This window comes from Octopus sinensis, linkage group LG6 (genome assembly GCF_006345805.1).
Source record: "Octopus sinensis linkage group LG6, ASM634580v1, whole genome shotgun sequence".
Taxonomy (NCBI): Eukaryota; Metazoa; Mollusca; class Cephalopoda; order Octopoda; family Octopodidae; genus Octopus; species Octopus sinensis.
Genome location: NC_043002.1, coordinates 68431070 through 68455292, shown reverse-complemented (window position 1 = coordinate 68455292; position 24223 = coordinate 68431070). Strand labels below are relative to the sequence as shown.

At 39.4% G+C, this 24223-nt stretch overlaps 1 protein-coding gene across 2 annotated transcripts in view; it reads left to right on the top strand.

The window, feature by feature from the left end:
- LOC115212762 (probable helicase with zinc finger domain) overlaps window positions 1–24223 on the top strand; it is a 114023-nt gene that overhangs the window by 11705 nt on the left and 78095 nt on the right. The window contains exons 1-2 of one of the 2 annotated variants that reach the window (XM_036503980.1): window positions 14605–14616; window positions 22143–22147. The exons of the other annotated variant lie outside the window; for it this stretch is intronic. The gene's annotated coding sequence lies outside the window, so the exon portion shown is untranslated. Of the gene's footprint in view, window positions 1–14604; window positions 14617–22142; window positions 22148–24223 lie in introns of those variants that run through there. 2 annotated transcript variants of the gene reach the window in all.

Genomic DNA, 24223 nt, shown 5'->3' with positions numbered 1-24223 from the left:
GTCAACAATACTTGGATATTTTATAATTGAGGATGATTAACATTTTCTACTTCATAGAAACCTGCTAGGTGCCACTCCTTTCCTAAGATTGCTATCGTTGATATTCCTGCAGATAAAACCATTGCATTTGCTGCATATTTTGCCTTGAACTTCACAAGGCAGAAACACATAAACTTCTTTTGGATCCCACTTAGTCTCACCATTACATAGTCACTCCAAACTCAGATTAGGTCACTGGTTGGTTTTGACAATAGTCTTTTCATTACTTTCAAATGATATGTTCCTCTCTAAACTCTTTAAATGTGTGATGCAATGTTTCATCTCTACAGATGATCAATATCTTTGAGCCTAATGACTGTTGATCTATCACACCCTGACATCTCAAAAGTACTAAGTCATAGACGACCATCTTCTTTATCACTTCTGAGTCACTATATCTATTTTAAGGATTGGCTTATTACATAGCTACAAGGCTTGCTTAATACATGATAAAAATCATTTAATAAAAAATCAAGTCACACACATCATACTGAAAATTTACTTCCTTTGTGTTACATATGGTACATCTATTGTAAAGATTATTGTTGCCTAATTCCTTTTCTACTCTAGGCACAAAGCCTGAAATCTTTGGGGAGGGGGCCAGTTGATTAGATCGACCCCAGTGCGCAACTGGTACTTAATTTATTGACCCCGAAAGGAATGAAAGCAAAGTCAGTCTCAGCAGAATTTGGACTCAGTATGTAAAGACAGATGAAATACCGCTAAGCATTTCACCCAGCATGCTAACGTTTCTGCCAGCTCACTGCTGTTGCCCAATTCCAAGTCAAGTCTGATGGAGCAGAACTTCATCCAAAGACATTCTAGTTGTGACCATCTCTTTGTAGGGACATCTACAATACATTATCTAATGTATCCCTTTTGTTCCTTGTCCTGGTACCATGTAAAAAGCACCATCCGAATGTAGCTGATGCCAGTGCCTCCTTGGCTAGCTTCCATGCCGGTGGCACGTAAAAAGCACCAACCAATCGTGGTCGTTGCCAGCCTCCTCTGACCTCTGTGCCAGTGGCACGTAAAAAGTACCCACTACACTCAACAGAGTGGTTAGTGTTAGGAAGGGCATACAGCTGTAGAAACACTGCCAGATCAGACTGGAGCCTGGTGCAGCCTCCTGGCTCCCCAGACCCTCGTCGAACCATCCAACCCACGCTAGCATGGAAAATGGGCGTTAAACGATGATGATGATGATGATAGGATGTGATCTGCAGACAGTAAGGTGGTACAATTGTTACTTCTAGCAAGACAAATTTTCTTCTCCTTGGTTTATTTGTAGATATTGTAATTAATCAACCTTTAAATGGAATTTTTTTTTTATTATATTTTTATTTCTGTTCCTCACTACTGAAATTGAATTATTTATTCTTACTTCTAAATTGTTGATCTTTCACTTTCTCTTAATGGTATAACCTTAGTTAAAGAGAGAGCTCACTCTGTTAGAAATTGCAAACAAATCTCCATCGAATTTAGACCCTGATATTTTAAAAAGAAATGACACATGCAGTAACGCAGTTCTACACACTCCTAAAATGGTTGCATGGGGTCTTAGATGAATGTCTTTGATCATAGGTCTGTTTGAACAAAATTGACTTGGAGTTAAACAATAACCAGGTGACTAACTAATGTACCAAGTTATACCTGGATGTTTCACTGTCATTCATTGTTGGCTATTAAGGTCTATATTATCTATTTTTAACCCCATCAACAAAAACAACTATGAAGGCCCATATTGCTTTTGCTCACCCCAAAACTGTCTATTCATTTATTATTTTTCTTCTTGCTTCCTCACTATCTCTCAGACATCCTTGTCTTACAAGTTACTTGGCGACCCACTAGGTACTAGTGCCATGTAAAAAGCACTTGTGCCAGCACCACATAAAAAGCACCTGTGCAGGTGCTATGTAAAAAAATACCTGTAACTTGTAACAGCATCCATGTAAAAGCACCTAGTACACTCTATAAAGTGGTTGGCATTAGGAAGGACATCCAGCCATAGAAATCATGCCAAAACAGATGACTGGGGCCTGGAGCAGCCCTCTGGTTTGCCAGCTCTTGTCAAACTGTCAAACACATGCCAGCATGCAAAAATGGACATTAAATAATGATGATGCTGATTTAGTTAGGAGGAAGGATGTTGCCCATGGTTTTTTGTAGGGCTTCTGAAACGAGTGAGAAGGAGGGAGGCATTCTAAAACTGGAGACTCAGCGTGTAAGCTTCCAACATAGTTAACTGTTAAAGGTACCAAAATATCAGATGGAGGTGTTAAACTGTATGATAGAATAAGTCCACCACCCAAATTTGCCACAGTTGGGTATGAACACAGAATATAGAGATCATACAAATACAGCATGGCATCCTATCCAATGCACTAACGATTTTCCCAATCTACCATTATTCTACATTGTTATTTTAACCCTTTAATATTCACATAATTCTCTCAAAAGTAACATTTATTTATTCACATTGCTTTGAATTAATCATGCATTATCTTGTAGTTTTGACATTTTGATGAGGTAACTGTTAATTTTCGGAATAATAATGTAGGGCAGGTGTGAGAAGCTAGATCTGGCCAGTCCGAACATAAAGCATGTAGAGTATTATGGGTGGATATGGCTGGTTTAAATGTTAGAGAGTTAATTATTGTTTCTGGAAGGACAAAAGACAAAGTTGACTTTAGCGGGATTTGAACACAAAACACAAGAAGGTGGATTTGTTACTACAAGACATTTCATCCGATACCTTAACCATTCTGCCAATTCATTGCTTACATACATTTATGGTGATAATATGACATTAACCAAACTGACAAATCGAGGATATAGTGTGTGTGTGATACTATAATATACTTAGAAGTATCATATGGTTCTGACATAACCTTTGCATGCTGTGTGTAATTTAAACCTTATGCACTTTTATATGGTACTAGCAGAATTGCCCGGCGTTGCTCGGGGCTGAATTGCTTGAAAGTACTGTTAATGATTGCACTGAATTATGATGATTATTCAGGCAAATATTGAAATAAGCTTACAGTGGGAGATAAGGACTTAACGCCAAACGTGTGCCATTGCATTGTTTTGGGGGAACCAAATTTCTGATGAGCATTATAGGGGCACTAACTTTAAGTTTGAGAAAGTGTGGTGGTAGTCCGGGGTGCTCAAAGGAATTGAGTACCTCTATTGGATAGTTGATGACGTCCTCTGGGTCAGGAGTTGTATCGATAGACTGATATACATCGACTTCCCCAGGAATGAGTTTTAGCATTTCATCATTAATATGGTGAACAGTTTTATTCCTCGGGGCCAGTATAGCCTTTTTGCCAATCCAATCCATATTCTGATAATTAGCTTGTAAATCTGGGAACACTGCATCTCTGAGATCAGAAGGCGTCTTAACAATGGTACAAATGGAATCGATGGCAATATTACCATTTTCATCCCCTGGTATTTTGCCTTCGCCAAGTGCAAGGAGAGTGTGAGGAGGAAATGCTGGTGATGTGATATTACGTCGCATATGAGCACGCATATTGGTGTGAAGTTTGAGAGTTACTTCCGTTTATTTTAAAAAATATGCATTAAAATGGAAAAAAAATGATGGTAAATTATTTGTAAAATCATAGACTCATCGTAGACGCGCGCTAATACCCAGAAGGGCTCGATATGAATCACGACTATAAGATACCGTTTGGTTATTTAAACTGCATCGCAAAATGTGAGAGTAGTTAGGAATCTAAATCGGAGTAGACAGACACACAAACCTTCTTTATTATAAATACATCATACACACACACATACATACACACACACATACATACATGCATACATACAATACACATAAACCGAGTAAAAAATTTCAGTTATCTCTCTCTTTCACACACACTAACAGAAGCACTTCACTTACACAACATACTGTGTCTCCCACACTCCATCAAACACACACACCACACACACATGTACATCAATGAGTCCATGCACGGTAACTTCAAAGGAACTTCCCTCGTCATACAATCGCTTTCTCTTAGTCTTTTTCGCTCTCATTACTTATGTAAAAAATAAAAGTTTTTCTATGTGTGTAAATAGGAAGTGGGAGGCAGAGTGAAAGAACCACTCACTACAGTAAGTGAATTACTTTCATTTATTCCTTGCCCACTGTGTGTGTGCGTTTGCGTGTGGTGTAAACCAGACTAAGAAAAGCATTTGACACACACACCAGAATGTGAGTTTTCTGTAAATTTTGCTTAATTGGAGTTTAAATTTTAAAAACTGGACCTGGCATGACGTGATGCATTGTACTCTTAAAACTGCTAGGTAAATTGTAATTGAAGAAATCCTATATTGTAGATTTGTATAACTCCCAAAGGGAGGCAGATAAAATCTGCCTTTTATAATAAGAGATAAACATTGAGAGAGTTATGTTGAGCTTTGCCAGTTTTGATTTCAGAGAGAGAGAGGTTAACTGTTCCCTCCCTCTCTTAGTCAGTACACTATGCCATTTGTTGTCTAGGTCACAATCCATGTATCTTCTGATTGTTTCAGTGGTCTTTGTCTGCCAAAGTTCCCAAGTGAAAAAATAAAAAAAACAAATAAATACAGATGGCCAGGGACATGAGGTAAATACATACTTCCTGCCAGTTGTAATCATGCCTATATTTGTTACGTTTTTGATTGGTTCTCATTATTGGTGGCTGAATAAATTTGTTTATTAGGTCCAGTTTTAAAGACAATTGTGTTTCCATCACATTTTTACTCCCTTAGCTGCTCTCTTTCTTTTCCTCCCCCTCCCTCTCTCCCATACATGCAACATCAGGTTGGACACTATGTCAGTACGTAGCCCATCATCTTCATCGTCCTTTTACATTCACTTTCCATGTAGATACACCTTGGATGGGTCCAAGTCAGTTCCATCTGGAGCTACTGCTCTCCTATATAGATTTTCCATATGTCATCATCATCATCATACGTCCATGTTGGTTTGGATTGAATGGTTTGGCAGGATCCAATGGGCCCAATGACTGCATCGTGCTCCTGTGTCTGTTTTGGCATGGTTTCTATGGCTGGATGTCCTTCCTAACACCAACCACTTTACAGTGTGTACTGGGTGCCTTTTTCTTTTTGTGCCACCAGCACTAGTGAGATTACCATGCAGCTTGCAAGACTACGACCCTTAAGAGGGGCAACTTTATGCTAGGAGATGAGGAGGTGGTAGTACCAAACCCAAATTCTTCCATTGTCCAGAGAAATCAATGAACTTAAGGTAATCATACTCAATACATTATTGGCACATATTTTCTTGACCTCAGAGGGATGAAAAGAATACTTCATCCTAATTAGATTTGAACACAGCATAGAATATACAAAACTAAATTCTGCAAGTCTAAAAATTTGGTACTCTTCCAGCCTAATAATATAACATATATATTACTATATTGCAACTTTTAAGACATTTTCACTGAAGGCTGATATAAATTCAAAGCTGTGTTTAATAATACAGTTAACGGCTCAGGATTTTTATGAAGAAGAGAAAAGAATTAGTAATAATTCAGTTTTCAACTTTCTTGTTTTGTGATATGGAGATATGTCTCTTGCATTCCTCTTTCTGCTGGTTTGTCATTGGACTGTGACCTGCTATAGTACTGCCTTCATGAGTCTTGGTTGATGACATCAACCTCTGTACTTTTACCTCGGTCTGGTACTTATTTTGTAGACTGTTACCTTTTGATGTAAATGAGTACCACTCTGTATACAGTTTTGCACTCATACACACACAGATGATTCTCTTTACATTCACTTCTCCATAGTGGCATGGGTTGGACAATTCATCACAGATCAAGTCAGTTCTTATTCAGATTTACTTGCCCTCCAAACTAGGTTAAGGACTGCATCTTGCTCATATGTTTCATTTTTGGTAGGTCTGCATTGTCCTGAGGGCATTTTATAATGTTACCAGCACTTGAAAGGTTGTCTTGTTCAGAGTGAGACTAAAGAACCCTCTCTACCTTCCTCTATCTTTGTTTGTTTCTTCACTGGCATCAGAGGATTGTCTTGTTTTTAGGCCTCATAGAGGCAGTGACAGGTGACCAAGACTCTGGCAATATACCGTGCTTGTTTTGACCTGTCAAGCCAAGTGAGACCATAGTCATGACCGATGCCAGTATCAGGTCAATGGCACCTGTGCCAGTGGCATGTAAAAAGCACTCACTTGCAGAATGGTTGGCATTAGAAAGGGCATCCTTGCCAAATAAGATTCGAATTTGGTGCAGCCCCCCCCCCACCCGGCGCTTACCAATTTTCAGTCAAACCATCCAATCCATGCCAGCATTGAAAGCAGATGTTAAACAATGATGATGATGAAAAGAGTGCTGAATGAAGACCAGCGAAAGAGGAAGGATAACATAGGGGAGAGTAATGGAAGAAAACCAGAATGATATGATCAAGAGGGTTTTTTGGGGAAAGTAAAGGAAGAGAGAGAGAGAGTTATAGACAATTATATGATGATTGTTGGTGAGGAGATTCAGTATGACAACATGAGTGGTATGGAGGAAGAAGTAGGAATGGAGATAGTGATGGAAGAGAGAGCACTGGAAATGATAGTAATAAATTTCAAGTTATAGGAAAGCGAGAATGATGGCTAACAACAAAGAAGTGATGGGAAGAGTAGGATTAAATACTGACATGTGATATCACCCCATCTCTCATGATAAGGCAGCATCATGTGAAGGAGATGGTTGTAGTCGAGTGGCACATTGATAGGAGAGAAGTGAGTGTTAGGAGACTGGGTAATGAAGAGAAAGGGAGAAAGAAACATAACGGTTGAGAGAAGCCCCAAAATGTTGATACTGTACATCTGGAGATACTTTCTTCATATATATTAAAGGTGGCATAAGCACTTTCACACACACGTCTACCAAATTAACCCACACAGCTTTGATCAGTCCAAGACACTTACCCATGGCACCATGTGGTTGGGAAGCAAGTGTCTTACCACATAATGGATTCATCCATTGATTTCAACATGGGGGGGTCCTATTGCCAACTGTTAGACTACATACATGGATGATTTGTTTTTGATGGCGAAGGCTTGTGCAGGATCAGTCACACTTTTTGGAAAGGCTAATAGCAGGAGGTTGGTGCAAATGTTTGCCACAAACTTAATGAGCAGCATACTTTTCTATTCAAATTTTTTAATCCAGGTTAGTTACCTTTGCTTCAGTAGGTAAAATGCATACCTGGGTACCAAGCCAAAAATTTCTATCTCCTCTCACATTCTATATATAATAATTACAATAATTCTAGGATGGAATTTGTAAATATTTAATACATCGCTACGCGTGTTTCCACAAATCACATGACTTTAACATCAGAGTCTGTATTTTTTGGGATATGGACTCTGATGTTAAAGTCATGTGATTTGTGGAAACACGCCTAGTGATGTATTAGATATTTATAAATTCCATCCTAGAATTATTATTATATTTATCCTACTTTATATCGGTACAACCATAATGCAGACCCAAAAACCTGACTCACTAGTCGGTATCATTGGACAGTAGGTGGCATAATAAAATAGGAGCTTTATTTGCATACCCTTAATGTTACCAATTACGAATTTGATCTCGTGATATCCTACGTTTTTATTTCTTCTGCACCAACCCTTTCCTTGTCATCGTTCCTCCTTACCCAACCTTCCCCACTGGTGCTTCCCTTTATTACCTGCACCCCCCCACTATCTCTCCCTCTCTTTCCACTGGTGGAACCTTTTTCAGCTAGACCCCCCCCCAACTCAACTCTAGAAAAAGCTCGAACCGATCGTGACCGATGCCGGACCCCCCGGCCCCTGTGCAGGCGGCACGTAAAAAGCATCCAATCCACTCGCGGAGTGGTTGGCGTTAGGAAGGGCATCCAGCCGTAGAAACTCTGCCAGATCAGACTGGAGCCTGGAGAGGCCTCTGGCTTCCCAGACCCCAGTCAAACCGTCCAACCCGTGCTAGCGCGGAAAACGGACGTTAAACGATGATGATGATGATGATGATGATATCATCATCATCGTCGTTTAACGTCCGTTCTCCATGCTAGCATGGGTTGGACGGTTTGACCGGGGTTCTGGGAAGCCAGAAGGCTGCACCAGGCTCCAGTCTAATCTGGCAATGTTTCTACAGCTGGATGCCCTTCCTAACGCCAACCACTCCGTGAGTGTAGTGGGTGCTTTTTACGTGCCACCTGCACAGGTGCCAGGCGGGGCTGGCAACGGCCACAGTCAGATTGGTGTATTTTATGTGCCACCGGCACGGAAGCCAGTCGAGGCGGTGCTGGCATCGGCCACGAGTCGGATAGTGCTTTTTACGTACCACCAGACCAGGGATCCTGGCTGGTTCAATTCGATTTCGATTTCACTTGCCCCAACATGTCTTCACAAGCAAGGGGGTTGGCATGGGTGCCTGTCGTACGGTCGCATTGGAGTATTTTACGTGCCACGGCCACGAGTCGGATAGTGCTTTTTACGTACCACCAGACCAGGGATCCTGGCTGGTTCAATTTGATTTCGATTTCGCTTGCCCCAACATGTCTTCACAAGCAAAGGGGGTTGGCATGGGTGCCTGTCGTACGGTCGCATTGGAGTATTTTACGTGCCACGGCCACGAGTCGGATAGTGCTTTTTACGTACCACCAGACCAGGGATCCTGGCTGGTTCAATTTGATTTCGATTTCGCTTGCCCCAACATGTCTTCACAAGCAAAGGGGGTTGGCATGGGTGCCTGTCGTACGGTCGCATTGGAGTATTTTACGTGCCACGGCCACGAGTCGGATAGTGCTTTTTACGTACCACCAGGCCAGGGATCCTGGCTGGTTCAATTCGGTTTCGATTTCGATTTCGCTTGCCCCAACATGTCTTCGCAAGCATGGGGGGTTGGCATGGGTGTCTGTCGTCGGATGAGGTTCTATATCGACTTCGCTTGCCTCAACCGGTCTTTGTGTCCAAGGGAGGAAAGGCATTCATAAGTGGGCTGGGCTCACTTGTCCTGCCTGGTCTTCTCACGTACAGAATATTTCCAAAGGTCTCGGTCTCTGGTCATTTCCTCAGTGAGGCCTAAAGTTCGAAGGTCGTGCTTCACCACCTCGTCCCAGATTTTCCTGGGTCTACCTCTTCCACGGGTTCCCTCAACTGCTAGGGATTGGCACTTTCTCACACACCTATCTTCATCCATTCTCGCCACATGACCATACCAGCGCAATCGTCTCTCTTGCACACCACAACTGATGCTTCTTAGGTACAACATTTCTCTCAAGGTGCTAACGCTCTGTCGAGTATGTACACTGACATTACACATCCATCGGAGCATACTGGCTTCATTCCTCACGAGCTTACGCATGTCCTCAGCAGTCACGGCCCATGTTTCGCTGCCATGTAGCATGGCTGTTCGTACACATGCATCATACAGTCTGCCTTTTACTCTGAGCGAGAGGCCTTTAGTCACCAGCAGAGGTAAGAGCTCCCTAAACTTTGCCCAGGCTATTCTTATTCTAGCAGTTACACTTTCAGCGCACCCACCCCCACTACTGACTTGGTCACCTAGATAACGGAAGCTATCAACTACTTCTAGTTTTTTCCCCTGGAAAGTGACGGAAGTTGTTTTCTGCAGATTTTCAGAGGTTAATGCTCCCGAGCATCTGCCACATACAAAAACTATCTTCCCAGTTAGCCTACCTTTGACATTGCTGCACCTCTTATGTGTCCATAGCTTACACTGGGTACATCTTATAGAGTTTCTACCTACACCTTTTCTACAGATCGAGCAGGGCCATCTTCCTGAAGATATTTGTGGATTGTCTACCTTTCTACTTATTAGTACTTTGGTTTTAGCTAGGTTGACTCTAAGGCCCCTTGATTCTAAACCCTCCTTCCACACCTGGAACTTCTCCTCCAGTTCTGATAGTGACTCAGCAATAAGAGCAAGGTCGTCAGCATAGAGGAGCTCCCAGGGACAGCCTGTCTTGAATTCCTCCGTAATTGCCTGGAGTACTATGATAAATAGGAGGGGGCTGAGTACTGAACCCTGGTGGACCCCAACCTCTACTTTGAATTCTTCTGTGTACATGTTGCCAACCCTAACCTTACTTACGGCATCTCTGTACATGGCTTGCACAGTCCTCACCAGCCATTCATCTATCCCTAGTTTCCTCATTGACCACCAGATAAGGGATCGGGGGACCCTATCAAAAGCTTTCTCCATATCAACGAAAGCCAGGTACAGGGGCTTATCTTTGGCTAGGTATTTCTCCTGCAGCTGCCTTACCAGGAATATAGCATCAGTGGTACTTTTCCCTGGCACGAACCCAAACTGCATCTCATCTAAACTAACTCTCTCTCTAATTAGTTGGGCTATGACCCTCTCCGTAACCTTCATTACTTGATCCAACAGCTTGATACCTCTGTAATTATTTGCAGAACCTCTGTAATTATATATATATGTAAGTGTATACATGTGTGTATGTGTGTGTGTATATATATATATATATATATATATTCTTTTATTTGTTTGTCATTTGACTGCAGTCATACTGGAGCACTGCCTTTAGTCAAACAAATCGACCCCAGGACTTATTCTTCGTAAGCTTAGTACTTATTCTATCTGTCTCTTTTTGTCGAACGGCTAAGTTACGTGGACATAGACACACCAACATTGGTTATCAAGCGATGGTGGGGGTACAAACACGCGCACACACACACACATATACGATGGGCTTATTTCAGATTCTCTCTACCAAATCCACTCACAAGGCTTTGGTCAGTCTGAGGCTATAGTAGAAGACGCTTGCCGAAGGTGCTACACAGTGGAACTAAAACTGGAACCATGTGGTTGGTAAGCAAGTTACTTACCATACAGCCATTCCTGCATGCACACACACAACAGGCATCTGCACAGTTTCTCTTTACCGAATTCTACTCACAAGGTTATCCTGGGGTGGGGTACAGTTTAGTAGAAGTCACCTGCTCAAAGTGCTGACCAGCAATATCAAAATCTGGAACCACATGGTTACAAAACAAACTCCTTTAATGGAACCACATGGTTATGTTTGCACTTATCGTTTGCTTTGTTCATATTTTACAAATCTCTTTTTCACAAAGAAGTAAAAAGGTTACAGTGAACTGGCTGAATTTAGTATATTATTACTGCTGCTTATTTTATCAATTCTAGTATTGATGAAATAAAAGGTCACAGCAACCTCATCATGATTTCAGCTCCTGCCTGAATGCTATGAAGCTTTTAATTTAACTATTTATCATCTATGTCATTTCTACCTTCCTATTACGTAGAGACTGTTTGGGCCAATCTACTTTTCTATTATTTTTTTTCTTTTCCTTGTTTTTGTCATTGGACTGGTGGCCATGCTGACCCCAGTACTTTTTTTTTTTAAGTCTGGTACTTATTCTATCAGTCTCTTTTGCCAAACTGCTATGTTTCTGGGGACATAAACAAAACAACACTGTTAAGGATTGTAGGGAACAAACATAAACACTGACATATACACACACATACATACATGCACAGGACAGTCTTCCACACAGTTTCTATGTACCAAATTAATTCACAAGGCATTGATCAGCCCAGGGCTGAAGACAGTTGCCCAAGGTGCTATGCAATGGGACTGAACCCTAAACCACATGGTTGCAATGCCAGTTTCTTAACCACATAGCCATGGCTACACAGAAATTGTTTGGACAAATCTAACGAAGATGTAGAAAAGAAATTTTAAAAGGGTTGATGCAATCTATTTGCAATTATTAAGATTGTATGATAAAAAATTATAATTAAAAAGAAAATCATTTATTTTGCTTTTATATTTTAAATTGAAGTGGGATTCATCATTGGACTGCAGCCATTCTGGAGCAGCATCTTAGGTTTTTTTTGTAAATCAAATGACTTTTGTACTTATTTAAAATTTGCTACTTAAGTTACTGGTCTGTTTCTTGCTAAACTGTTATGTTACAGAGATACAAACAAACCCACACTCGTTATCAAGTAGTGAAAGGGTGACATGTGTGATAGTACCACATAAAAAGCACTCAGTCCATTCTATGGGGTGGTCAGTGTTAGGAAAGGCATCCAGCTGTAAAAAAACATGCCAAAACAGACACAGTCGCCTGGTGTAGACTTCTACTTGTCAAACCATCCAACCCATACTAGCATGGAAGACAGACATTAAATGATGATGATGATGATATATATATTCATTCAATTACGAATTAAAAGCAGCACGAGTGTTGTATACATTATTGACTGCACATATTCAGTGTATGTGTTTTGTTTGTTTGCCAACTTGCTGCAGGATAGTGCTTTGGGGATGACTTCTTTGTTGCATTGGGTGTTAAAATACCTGAAAGTTATAGACAGGCAAGACACCTTGCCCCCAATCCCATTCAAGAGTGATGGATACCAATTATTTACCATTGTGTATATATATATATATATATATACATATACATATATCTCCGTGCCGGTGTCATGTAAAAAGCACCATCTGATCGTGGCTGTTGCCAGCCTCGCCTGGCCTCCGTGCCGGTGGCACGTAAAAAGCACCATCCGATCGTGGCCATTTGCCAGCCTCGTCTGGCACCTGTGCCGGTGGCACGTAAAAAGCACCCACTACACTCACGGAGTGGTTGGCGTTAGGAAGGGCTTCCAGCCGTAGAAACATTGCCAGATCAGACTGGGCCTGGTACAGCCTTCTGGCTTTCCAGACCCCAGTTGAACCATCCAACCCATGCTAGCATGGAGAGCGGACACTAAACGATGATGATGATGATGATGATATATATATCTTACCTTTCACTTGTTTCAGTCATTTTATTGTGGCCATGCTGGGGCATGGCCTTGAAGAGTTTTAGTTGAACAAATCGACCCTAGGACTTATTTTTTTAAACCTAGTTTTTATTTTCTCGGTCTCTTTTGCTGAACCGCTAAGTTATGAGGATGTAAGCACACCAATACCAGTTGTCAAGCAGTGGTGGTGGACAAACACAGCCACAAAGACATGCACACACAGATATATATATATATGTATATACTACAAAATTAGAAAATGGAGAAACATACTTAAATCAATCAAACATCAACCAACAGATGATACCCAATCAATACTTTATTACACCATTACATAACAGTAAAGGCATTATACAAAATATATTGCAAATATAATTAGACAAGGAAATAGAAATATAAAATATAAAATATATGTAATTATATCATATCTGACAGCTGTTTCGGCAGTAAGGGCAAGCATGCCTTATTTAACCTATAAGCCATATAAGGCAGGTATAAATGAGACATTAACAAGGATGCCCCACGGCCTCTTCAGAGAATTTAATTTATTATAAGTGTGAAAAAAATTTTTTTTATATACATATAAATATAAAAATATAAAATATAAAAACGTGTGCATAGACACCCATAATACTACACACATATATATATATATATACTCATTAATACAATAATACAAAATAAACAAAACAAAATATATATATATATATATATATACACACACACACATACACACACACACAACGGGCTTCTTTCAGTTTCTGTCTACCAAATCCCCTCACAAGGCTTTGGTCGGCCTAAGGCTATAGTAGAAGACACTTGCTCAAGGTGCCATACAGTAGGACTGAACCTGGAATCATGTGGTGGGAAAATGACTGCTACTATTGCATTTAAAGATCCAATGCAATGAAAGATTTGCTGATGATCTGTTCTGGTTAAGCATCCATATGCACTTGGAGTACCCAAATGCAGGTTTCCAAGCAAGTATAATGGTAAAATATACATAGGAACCAATATATACACCTGTGTTTACCTTAATTTCCTCTACACAAACATATACACACAACTGTTTCTCAATGGTATCTATCTACTAAATTTCCTCATTACTAGAAGATTCTTGCCTGAGTCTTGTACAGTGGAACTAAGCTCAAAATCTTTTGTTTGCCAAGTGAATTTCTTAGGCACACAGCCATGCCTGTGTCCATTGTTTTGTAAAATTGTCATTTTATATTTCTTTATGTATCCTCATTTACAAGCTAGAACAGAGAGGATACCTCTGTGCAGTCACTTGATCTGCTAGAAATAGCAACTAAATTCCACACTCTTTTGTTTTAGAATATGAAGAGGAAATTGGAATATGTAGTCCTAGATATACAAAAAAAAAAAATAATAAATAGAAATATAAAAAATGCTGTGGTCCTGGTAGGAATATTTTTGACCATAACTTTACTTGTATCAGGGCTGACCTGCAGCAATCAACAGCAACAACTGGACCAAGTCATTGTCTTCATAAGTAACCATAGTAAATATTTATTTTGGCTGTCGTATTTTCTTTTATAGTTATAGCAGTTTAATGAACCTGTAACCCATGTGGGGGGACCCCCACCCCACAAAAAGAGAAAAAAAACTCAGTAGTCAGATAGAAAAATGAAGTTGTCTCTCTGCTTATGCAACTTCTCTGTTATTGATTTCGTCTATAAAAATTAAGAAGATAATGTTCCTCAATTGCATTTATTAAATATAGGTTACTAGTGATGATTTTGAGAATAGTCTTATAAAATATGAGATGAAATAATCATTTTGTTGAGAAATATAAGGTGTTGCAGTCAAAAATTATGATAGATGATACTTGTTTTTCGTTTTGTTTTGTTTTTGTAGTGTGCGTATATCTATATATAACCTTGCTGATTATTATTGTTATACACTCTAATTGCTCACTCAATAAGGATTAAATCTATCAATTGCCTTTCCTCTTTCTTTAGAATCTAGCAATATGGATATATATATATATAAACGGAAAATACAGGATTCAGAATAGGTATAGTTAATATAAGATTTTATATTTAATTTTATGGAGAGATTGGGTATAAAATCTTTCAGTGTTGTTTGAGCTGAAGGTGGTTCTGTCTCTAAAACTACTTATATATATATATATATATAATAACCGTTTGACTCATCTCTGCATGCCTTGTGACATGTAACTCCAAGGAAATGTGTTGAGTGCTACATTCTTTTGTTTTTCGCTTACTCATGTATATGTGTTTGTGTAGTGGAGTTTCCTGTTGGTCAATATTGTAGCTGTTAACCCTTTCGTTACCAACCCGGCTGAAACCGGCCCTAGCTCTGAGTACAAATGTCTTGTTTTCATAAGTTTTGAATTAAAAGCTTCCACCAAACCTTAGTCACAATCTATGTTCCTAACACTAGCTAAATGATAACTAAGTTATTTTACTAAATTCTTTGTTATATTTAAAGTAATTGAAAGAAACACTGAGCATCTCAAAATAAATACAGTAACAAAAGGGTTAAACTATCCATGATTTGTTTTTAGTGGTGAAGGGTTGTTTTGGGACAGCCACCTTTTGGAAATACTAATATCAGAAAGTTGGTGCAGTTGTTTGTCAGAAACTCAGCAACAAACAAACCTCTTCATTTCCCGGGTTAGTGTTGCCATTGCCATGGTTAAGAATCCAGCCTGTCCTGCTAGGCTAAATGTGCACCAGGGTACCAAACCAGAAATTCTTAAGTCCTCGTGCATGTATATATATATATATGCTAAGTGATGGTGATTCTCGTATATAAAATGCACCATATGAATGTTGCTGATGCCAGTGCCGCCTTGACTGGTTTCTGTGCCACTGGCACTTAAAAAGCACCAACCGATCATGGTCGTTGCCAGCCCTCGCTGGCCCCTGTGTCGGTAGCATGTAAAAAGCATCTAAGGTGGTGAGCTGGCAGAAACATTAGCATGCAGGGCGAAATGCTTAGCGGTATTTCGTCTGCCTCTACATTCTGAGTTCAAATTCCGTTGAGGTCAACTTTGCCTTTCATCCTTTCGGGGTCGATTAAATAAGTACCAGTTACGCACTGGGGTCGATATAATTGACTTAATCCGTTTGTCTATCCTTGTTTGTTCCCTCTGTGTTTAGCCCCTTGTGGGTAGTAAAGAAATAGGTAGCATGTAAAAAGCACCCACTACACTCTCAGAGTGGTTGGCGTTAGGAAAGGCATCCAGCTTTAGAAACACTGCCAGATCAGACCGGAGCCTGGTGCAGCCTCCTGGCTTCCCAGACCCCAGCTGAACCATTCAACCCATGCCAGCATGGAAAACGGACTTTAGATGACGACGATGATGATGATGATATATATCTGGCACAAGACCAACTTCTCCATGCCCCCTCCCCTTTCAAAGGATCTTTGTCTTGCAAGTTACTTGATGACCCTGCCATTTTTTGGTACCATGTAAAAAGCATCCAGTCCACACTTTAAAGTGGTTGGCATTTGGAAGGGCATCCAGCTGTAAAATCCATACTAAAGTAGACACTGAAGCCGGGTGTAGTCTCGTACCTAGTCAGCTCCTGTTAAACTGTCTAACCCATGCCAGCATGGAAAGTGAACATTAAATGATGAGGATGATATATATTGTGTAAATGGTTGGCTGTTAACTCTCTTGAGTTCATCTGTTGTTTGATAATTCTTGTCTCTCATCCCACAAGGTGTTAAAAACCACCTTACTCATCAAGCAGGCTTAGTGGTGTTTCCAAGTTAGTGGCTGAGAGCCCAACCATGCAACATGTTATACTGGGATATATATGTGTGTGTGTGTGTGTGTCAGTGGTATGATTCATCACTATGTTTCTGATGCCTTGTGCTAGTTCCTCTACATATTTTTTAAAGATTTTTTTTTGTCAGTTTTAATTTTTTTTCACAGTGGCATGGGTGGGGGTGAGGTAGTTTTTATTTTGTTGTAGCATATTTGTTTTTACAGCTGAGTGCCCTTCCTACTCCTAAGTTGTCACCTGTAAAGTATAAAAAGGAACCAATTTTATGTGGTTGACCCTGTTAATAAGAACAAGAACTTAACAAAAACTTTGTTCAAACAAAACAGCAGCCTGTCTGAGTCCTGTGAGGTGGGGTGGCTGTGACAGTGTTGCTGGCCATTCTCCAAGTCATAATCATGTCTACAAGGTGTGGCTGAACGCCCCATTTGTTCTGGAGTATGCTTTCTCCTTCCTCCATCTTCTGCTTAATTCTCCCCTCTTTTTTTCTTTTTCTTTGTTTCCTTGTAATTCTGATTCAGTCTTTATATAACATGAAATAAACTGTGATTTAGTAACTGTAGATGTAAGGCTTGAACTGATGACCATGTTGTCAGTAACATAACAACCAGATTTATAAAAAACAAAACAAAAAAACCCTGAAATCTCATTTTGCTTTATAGTATGAATTCTTAGTTTTAAAAAGTTTTCAAAAGACTCAGAATCTATATGGTCTTGCTATTGTTCATCTTATTTAAACCAAAACAAATGATTACATAGAACCCCTTTATTGGTAAAAATCATACACAGGTCTTCTGACTTGCAAGTTCCTGTCAAACCATCCAACCTATGCCAGCATGGAAAGCAGATGTTAAATGATTTTGCTGTTGCTGATGAGGTTTGTTGGAGCTGAGGTTACATCTGTTAGTTTTTGTGGTATTGAATGGCAACCCTATGATTGGTTTGGTTTGGCTTGTTGGTAATTAAGGGGCTAAGCTCACAATATCAATCGTCATTGATTTGCCAATACACTTAATTATATGATAAATATATAAGAAAAATCGACAAGCTTTCTCTGCTAATGCTGCTTAAGAAAAGTTTCTTTGGTCCACTGGGTTTTTTTTTAACCAAATATTCTTAAACCTTTAATAATTTACATGTGATCTTGATTTGAGTTGGTGAATACATCTATATATGTATCACAAATCCACCACAACATAATTACCAGGTAATGTCTAACCCATTAAATCCTGTAAACTACTAAATTTCTGATGCAACACATTCGTTAATGTAGGTCCAAGATATGGCCAGAAGGAACAAAATTGTGATGGTTATGGGTGGAATGCCTTTAATCATGTGTTTACTCAATCAGGGCTACCTTGGAGGGAAGCAACAACAGGATGTCAAAGAATTAGCATGTCTAGAAGGGAAAAGGAAAAGCATTATGAAAAGAGAACAAGCAAAAAACACAAACTCCAGTGGTTAAAGCATGCCATTGAGTGCAGATTTACCAATTGCATACAGGGATTTTGCTTGATGTGATTAGCTACAGGACAGACAAACTGGCCAATTATATGGCTTATTTGTCTTGTGTGATATATAGCAGACAGTTGATCTTTTTTCAAGAATATATATACTTTGTTTTTTGAGACTTAAATATATTTTTTACAGAAATGTAAATAATAACACCCTTCTTGGCTCCCAAATTCCTCCCATATTATTACTATTGGTGCAAAAGCAAGTCTTTAGTCATTCTGAATTTTGTTTTCTGCAATACCTAACATCATCACAATTCATTTGCAACACTGACCGACATAGAAACATACTGAATAAATAGTCTTGATCTCTTTTTCACCTCTTTTAAGCCCAGCCTCTATCAAACAATCACTGTCTCTATGTCTAACGGACAGTCTGACAACTGCCTAATCACAGTTACCCACCATGTTTTCACATAGTGCACAACATTCTCCACCTTGAACTCAAGTTAGCTAACTGCTGAGAGTTCTGTCAGTAAATATGTTTTATCTCCAACCCATTCGAGAAGCTAAGCAGGTAAGCAAAATCATCGTGTTAGGCATTACCCTTCATATTCCTCACACTACCTGCCAAAAATAGTTTGCATGCACTGTGCTGCAGTAGTGCAGGCAAAGATTACAGCTTACAACATTCAGAAAAACTCATCCATCACCACTGCTACCATGATCAACTGAGTGGGGATTAAAACAAATTTTTTTTTTTATATTACCTGCCACTATAAACCCTGTAATACTACAGACTGAAAAGCAAAAGATACATTTGGACAGCTTGCAAGCTTTGTTGCTCCCCAGCTGGTTCTTTTAAGGAAAGGTAAAGTGAGACAAAATTTGAACTCATAAAGAAGCATAATCAAATACAACAAGGTTTTTTCCTGCAATCCAGGCTGCAGCTATTCTTAGTTCACAATCATCATCATCAATATTTTCATGTCCACTTTTTCATGCTTGGATGGGTCAAACAATAATTTTATTGAGGAAGATCATTTCGCAACCAGATGCTCTTCCTATCATCAACATTCATTTCTAAGTAATGTCATCTCTCCCCTGTGGTCAGACATGTATACATAGAAGACTTGAGATGAACGACACTGCTTGTATAACAGTGACAACTATTTACAACTATTGTGATGTCAAGACAAGGAGGCATAAACATACCCACCCCCACTTTGTGTATGATGAACTTTTTTCAGTTTCCACCTACCAAATTCAGTCATTAGATTTTTTGTTTACCTGAGGCTGTTGTAGCAAACACTTACTCAATGCGCTACAGTGGTATTGAACTTGAAGCTGTGTGGTTGGGAAGCAATTTTCTTAACCACACAACCATGTCTTTATACATATTTATGTTCAAAACATTCTTTGTATCTAAACCATAAGCAACTAATGAAATTACTAAATCAGCAAAATATTAAATGCAAAAGAATATTATTAAAAAAGAATAAGGTTTGATTTCATTAAAATATTCACATTTAATAGGCTGTTATTTAAATGCCATGTGAAAATTGGTTTGAAAATTAAATTTCAAATTCTAAATTGTAATGATTCAGATGCTCTACATGTAAATGCCTCTAACTGGCAACAATTTAAAGAGTTTTCTAAAATATTGTCTTTGTTTTATCAGTTTTTCTTGCTATTGATACATAGAGTAAGCTTCTGAAATCAGCTTGTTGATTAATCATAATATTCAATATATAATGATATAAGAGAGCTTAAAGCTATCACATATGCTGTGTTTGTTTTCAGATTGCAATGATTAGCAATTGCATAAAACCTTGAATACATACTCTGCTATATTATTTTTAAATACACTGCAGTGTAGATGTGAAATTTGCCAGATATATCATCCATTATAGTTTAGAGGCGGTACCTGTTGAAAACAGTATCTGCATAACATTAAGTTTATAGTTGCTTTTTTCAATCTTGTTTAGTTCAGAGTTCATTACTTCATAGGATCTCAAACACAAACTCATTATTTGGTCTTTGTCAGTTGCATCTTTTGGAGTTTTTCATTTTTGATACTTTAGCTATTTCTTTGTAATAGTTTTTTACCAAAAGAAATCTATTTATCTTTGAAATGTGAAATGTGCTCAGATGAGTTTTATACAGTGGTGTGTTTGTGTTTTTCTTTCCTGTCAATGCTTGAAAACTGGTGTTGGTTTGTTTATGTCTCTACAACTTAGTGGTTTGGCAAAAGAGAACCATAAAATAAGTACTAGACTTATAAATAAGTACTGAGGTTGATTTGTTTGACTAAACCCTGCAAGGTGGTGCTCTAGCATGGTTGCAGTCCAATGACTGAAACAAATAAGGCATTAACACTGAATTTGATGGTTTGCAGTCTTAGATATACTATGTCTGTAAAAAAGAAAAAGATGGGACGGATACAGTTAAAATGCCTTTAAATGAAATTTCACCTGAGGCTAAACAATAACTAATTCAGTTTTCATGATATCAATAAAGTCCTTTTTGTGACCATATTTCCAGTGAAATCCACTTCCTGTTTGTGTCAGTTCATTTTGAAAACAATCAAGACATTTAGTCAAATGATTAAATTTTATATTTATATCTATATCAGGCTTATGTTTGGAATATAATTTAGGAAAAGGTTCTTACAATTATGATAGGTTTTAATTTAGATATGAACACTTTAAAAAATGGACAATTACTTATCAAAGTAGCAGAGGTGGTTTTGGAAGGCTGTTAAAAAAGCGTTAAACTTCGATGAAAATGTTTCAGCCTATCTTTCTGATGTGGAAACAAAAATTTCTTATACAAAAATAGATTTTTTTTATGTACTAAAAACCTGCTTTTGGTATTTTCTGTTCCCCTAATTCTTTGACCTACATTGTGCCAAGAATGCAGTTAGAATGTAACAAAAAATTGGGTGGGGTGGGGATGGGACACATATGCTCTTTCTTCTACATGACATTTTAGTTTTTAATATTGAAAATTTATATTGTATTGGTGATTGGTAAATCTTTCTGACCTGTTATATGTGGGCATATGATATGAAGATATAGTAACTCCTGTAACCTATAAACGATAAGTGCCTTGGATACATTTTATGAAGTGTATCTAGGGCAAGTTGACAAATTCCACACCCTTCTCTTGGCTGTACAGTCAATACTTCAAGCTATCAAGATATTCAGTTTAATATTGCTTTCACAGTTAACAAAAGGTTTGTATACAACTATGTGAACCAGGCCATTGAAGATTACCATTTTTAACCTTAAACAAAATGTAGTGCTGTTTACAAAATATAACCAGTAGAGCCCCTTATGGGTTGTTCCACAGCCATCAAGTTGATCATCTGTGCTCTCTATGTTATATTTACTTCAGGATAAAACTGTTATATTAGTCAATGCAGGAATTCTCTGCTGACTTTAATACATTTCTACAGATTGTATTTTGCCATTTGAGAACTTCTCTTTTCACATCAATATGTTTCATAAGACATTCAGTTCATTTGTGTAAGGGGACATTGAGACTCCCATTGTTTCAACATCAGTGTACCTCATCACCCAAAGCTAACCCAGACTGATGAATCTAACTATAGTTTGTAGTTTTGTGTATAAATTCAACAAGCAAATTATTTGCTGATGTGTGCGGATATTTGCCAAATGATTAAATACATTGGTTTGGGATAGTACTGTGGGGAAAATCATTAAAAAAACCAACAAAATTTTTATTTATAGCTGTTAAATCTTTTTTATACCATCAACTTCAGTGTTTTTGTTCAAAGGAATGTTAATGTTAATATTTCCATCTTGTCCCTGACAAAATCATCATCATCGTTTAACGTCCGTTCTCCATGCTAGCATGGGTTGGACAGTTCGACCGGGGATCTGGGAAGCCAGAAGGCTGTACCAGGCTCCGGTCTGATCTGGCAGTGTTTCTACAGTTGGATGCCCTTCCTAACACCAACCACTCCGTGAGTGTAGTGGGTGCTTTTTACGTGCCACCGGCACGGAAGCCAGTCAAGGTGGGAGGTTTTGAGAATGTTTGTCTTTGACTCTTGGTTTCTGCTATTGCAAAGTGTTCACAATGAACACTTTTCTTCATATTAAATGGTAATTCAGAATACTAGGTGGTTTGAGAAATCTTAGATATGAAAAAATGTTCCCACTCTAATTCTATATCTTAGCTCCTCAGTCGGGGCTACCCGATGGACAGAAAGACCGATTCTATGACACTCTACTGCAGACTACCTCGTTGACGGACGACAGAGACCTTCTCTTTGTGGCTGGTGACTTCAATGGTCACGTTGGACGACATGCTGGGGGCTTCCATGGCGTACATGGAGGCTATGGCTATGGTTCCCGCAACGAGGAGGGAACCTGGTTGCTGGAGTTCTGCGATGCAAATAATCTTATGATTTGCAACACTAACTTCAGGAAACCTACCAGCCACCTAGTCACCTACCGATCGGGCCAACATACCAGCCAAATTGACTACATCCTTGCAAGGCAAAGGGAGAGATGGCTGCTTATAAACGCCAAAACCTTCCCAGGCGAAGAATGTACCCAACAACATAGACTGGTAGTTAGTGACTTTAGGATCAGGACTAGGAGGACAACCAGAAGACGACCAATATGGAGAAGGATCTGGAAGCTTAAAGATCCTGCAAATGGACAGAAATTTAGGGACATATTACTTGAAGCCTTTGACGAAGTAGAAGGGGATAGAGCATCACAGGGGGTAGAAGACAACTGGACGTTTCTAAGGGACAACCTGCTGAGAGCCACTGACCAGATCTGTGGCTGGTGTAAAGTCCCCTCTCGACCTAGAATAACGTGGTGGTGGAACAATATTGTAGACAGGGCTATTAGAGAAAAGAGACAGGCTTGGAAGGTCTGGAAAAATGGGGGTAGCAGGGAATTGTATCAGACTGCCAAAAGAGAAGCTAGGAGACAGGTTTATTTAGCCAGAGGGGAAGCAGATAAGAAAAAATTTGCCAATGTTCTGCGCCGTGAGGACCAAAGACTGGAGGTGTTTCGCGTTGCAAGACAGTGTGTGAGAGAGAATCGTGATGTGGTAGGAGAGAAGTGTGTTCGTATGGAAGATGGTTCACTTGCGCTAAATGAGGATGCAAAGAGAGAGGTTTGGAGACGCCACTATGAAAGGTTGCTGAATAAAGAAAATCAATGGGATAAAGAGAGTCTGCCGAATGTTGACCCAACAGAGGGACCAGCTATCCGAGTTGATAGTTCCTTGGTAGTTAAGGCAATTAGAAGCATGAAGACAGGGAAAGCCCCAGGCCCATCAGGAATCACTGCAGAGGTGCTCAAAATGTCTGGTAGTGTCGGCTATAGCCTAGTCACCCGTATAGTTAATCAGGTGATACACAAAGGAGTCATACCCAATGACTGGTGTAGCAGCATAATAGTCAACTGCTACAAAGGTAAAGGTGACGCCCTAGATACAAATAATTACAGAGGTATCAAGCTGTTGGATCAGGTGATGAAGGCTATGGAGAGGGTCATAGCCCAACTAATTAGAGAGGGAGTTAGTTTAGATGAGATGCAGTTTGGGTTCATGCCAGGGAAAAGTACCACTGATGCTATATTCCTGGTAAGGCAGCTGCAGGAGAAATACCTAGCCAAAGATAAGCCCCTGTACCTGGCTTTTGTTGACATGGAGAAAGCCTTCGACAGGGTCCCCCGATCCCTTATCTGGTGGTCAATGAGGAAACTAGGGATAGATGAATGGTTAGTGAGAGCTGTGCGAGCCATGTACAGGGACGCTGCTAGTAAGGTGAGGGTTGGCAACGAGTACAGTGAAGAATTCCGGGTAGAGGTAGGGGTCCACCAAGGCTCAGTCCTCAGCCCCCTCCTATTTATCATAGTCCTCCAGGCAATAACGGAGGAATTCAAGACAAGATGCCCTTGGGAGCTCCTCTATGCTGATGACCTTGCTCTAATTGCTGAGTCACTATCAGAACTGGAGGAGAAGTTTCAGGTGTGGAAACAAGGATTAGAATCGAAGGGCCTTAGAGTCAATCTAGCTAAAACCAAAGTCGTAATCAGTAGGAAGGTAGACAAATCACAAATGCCTTCAG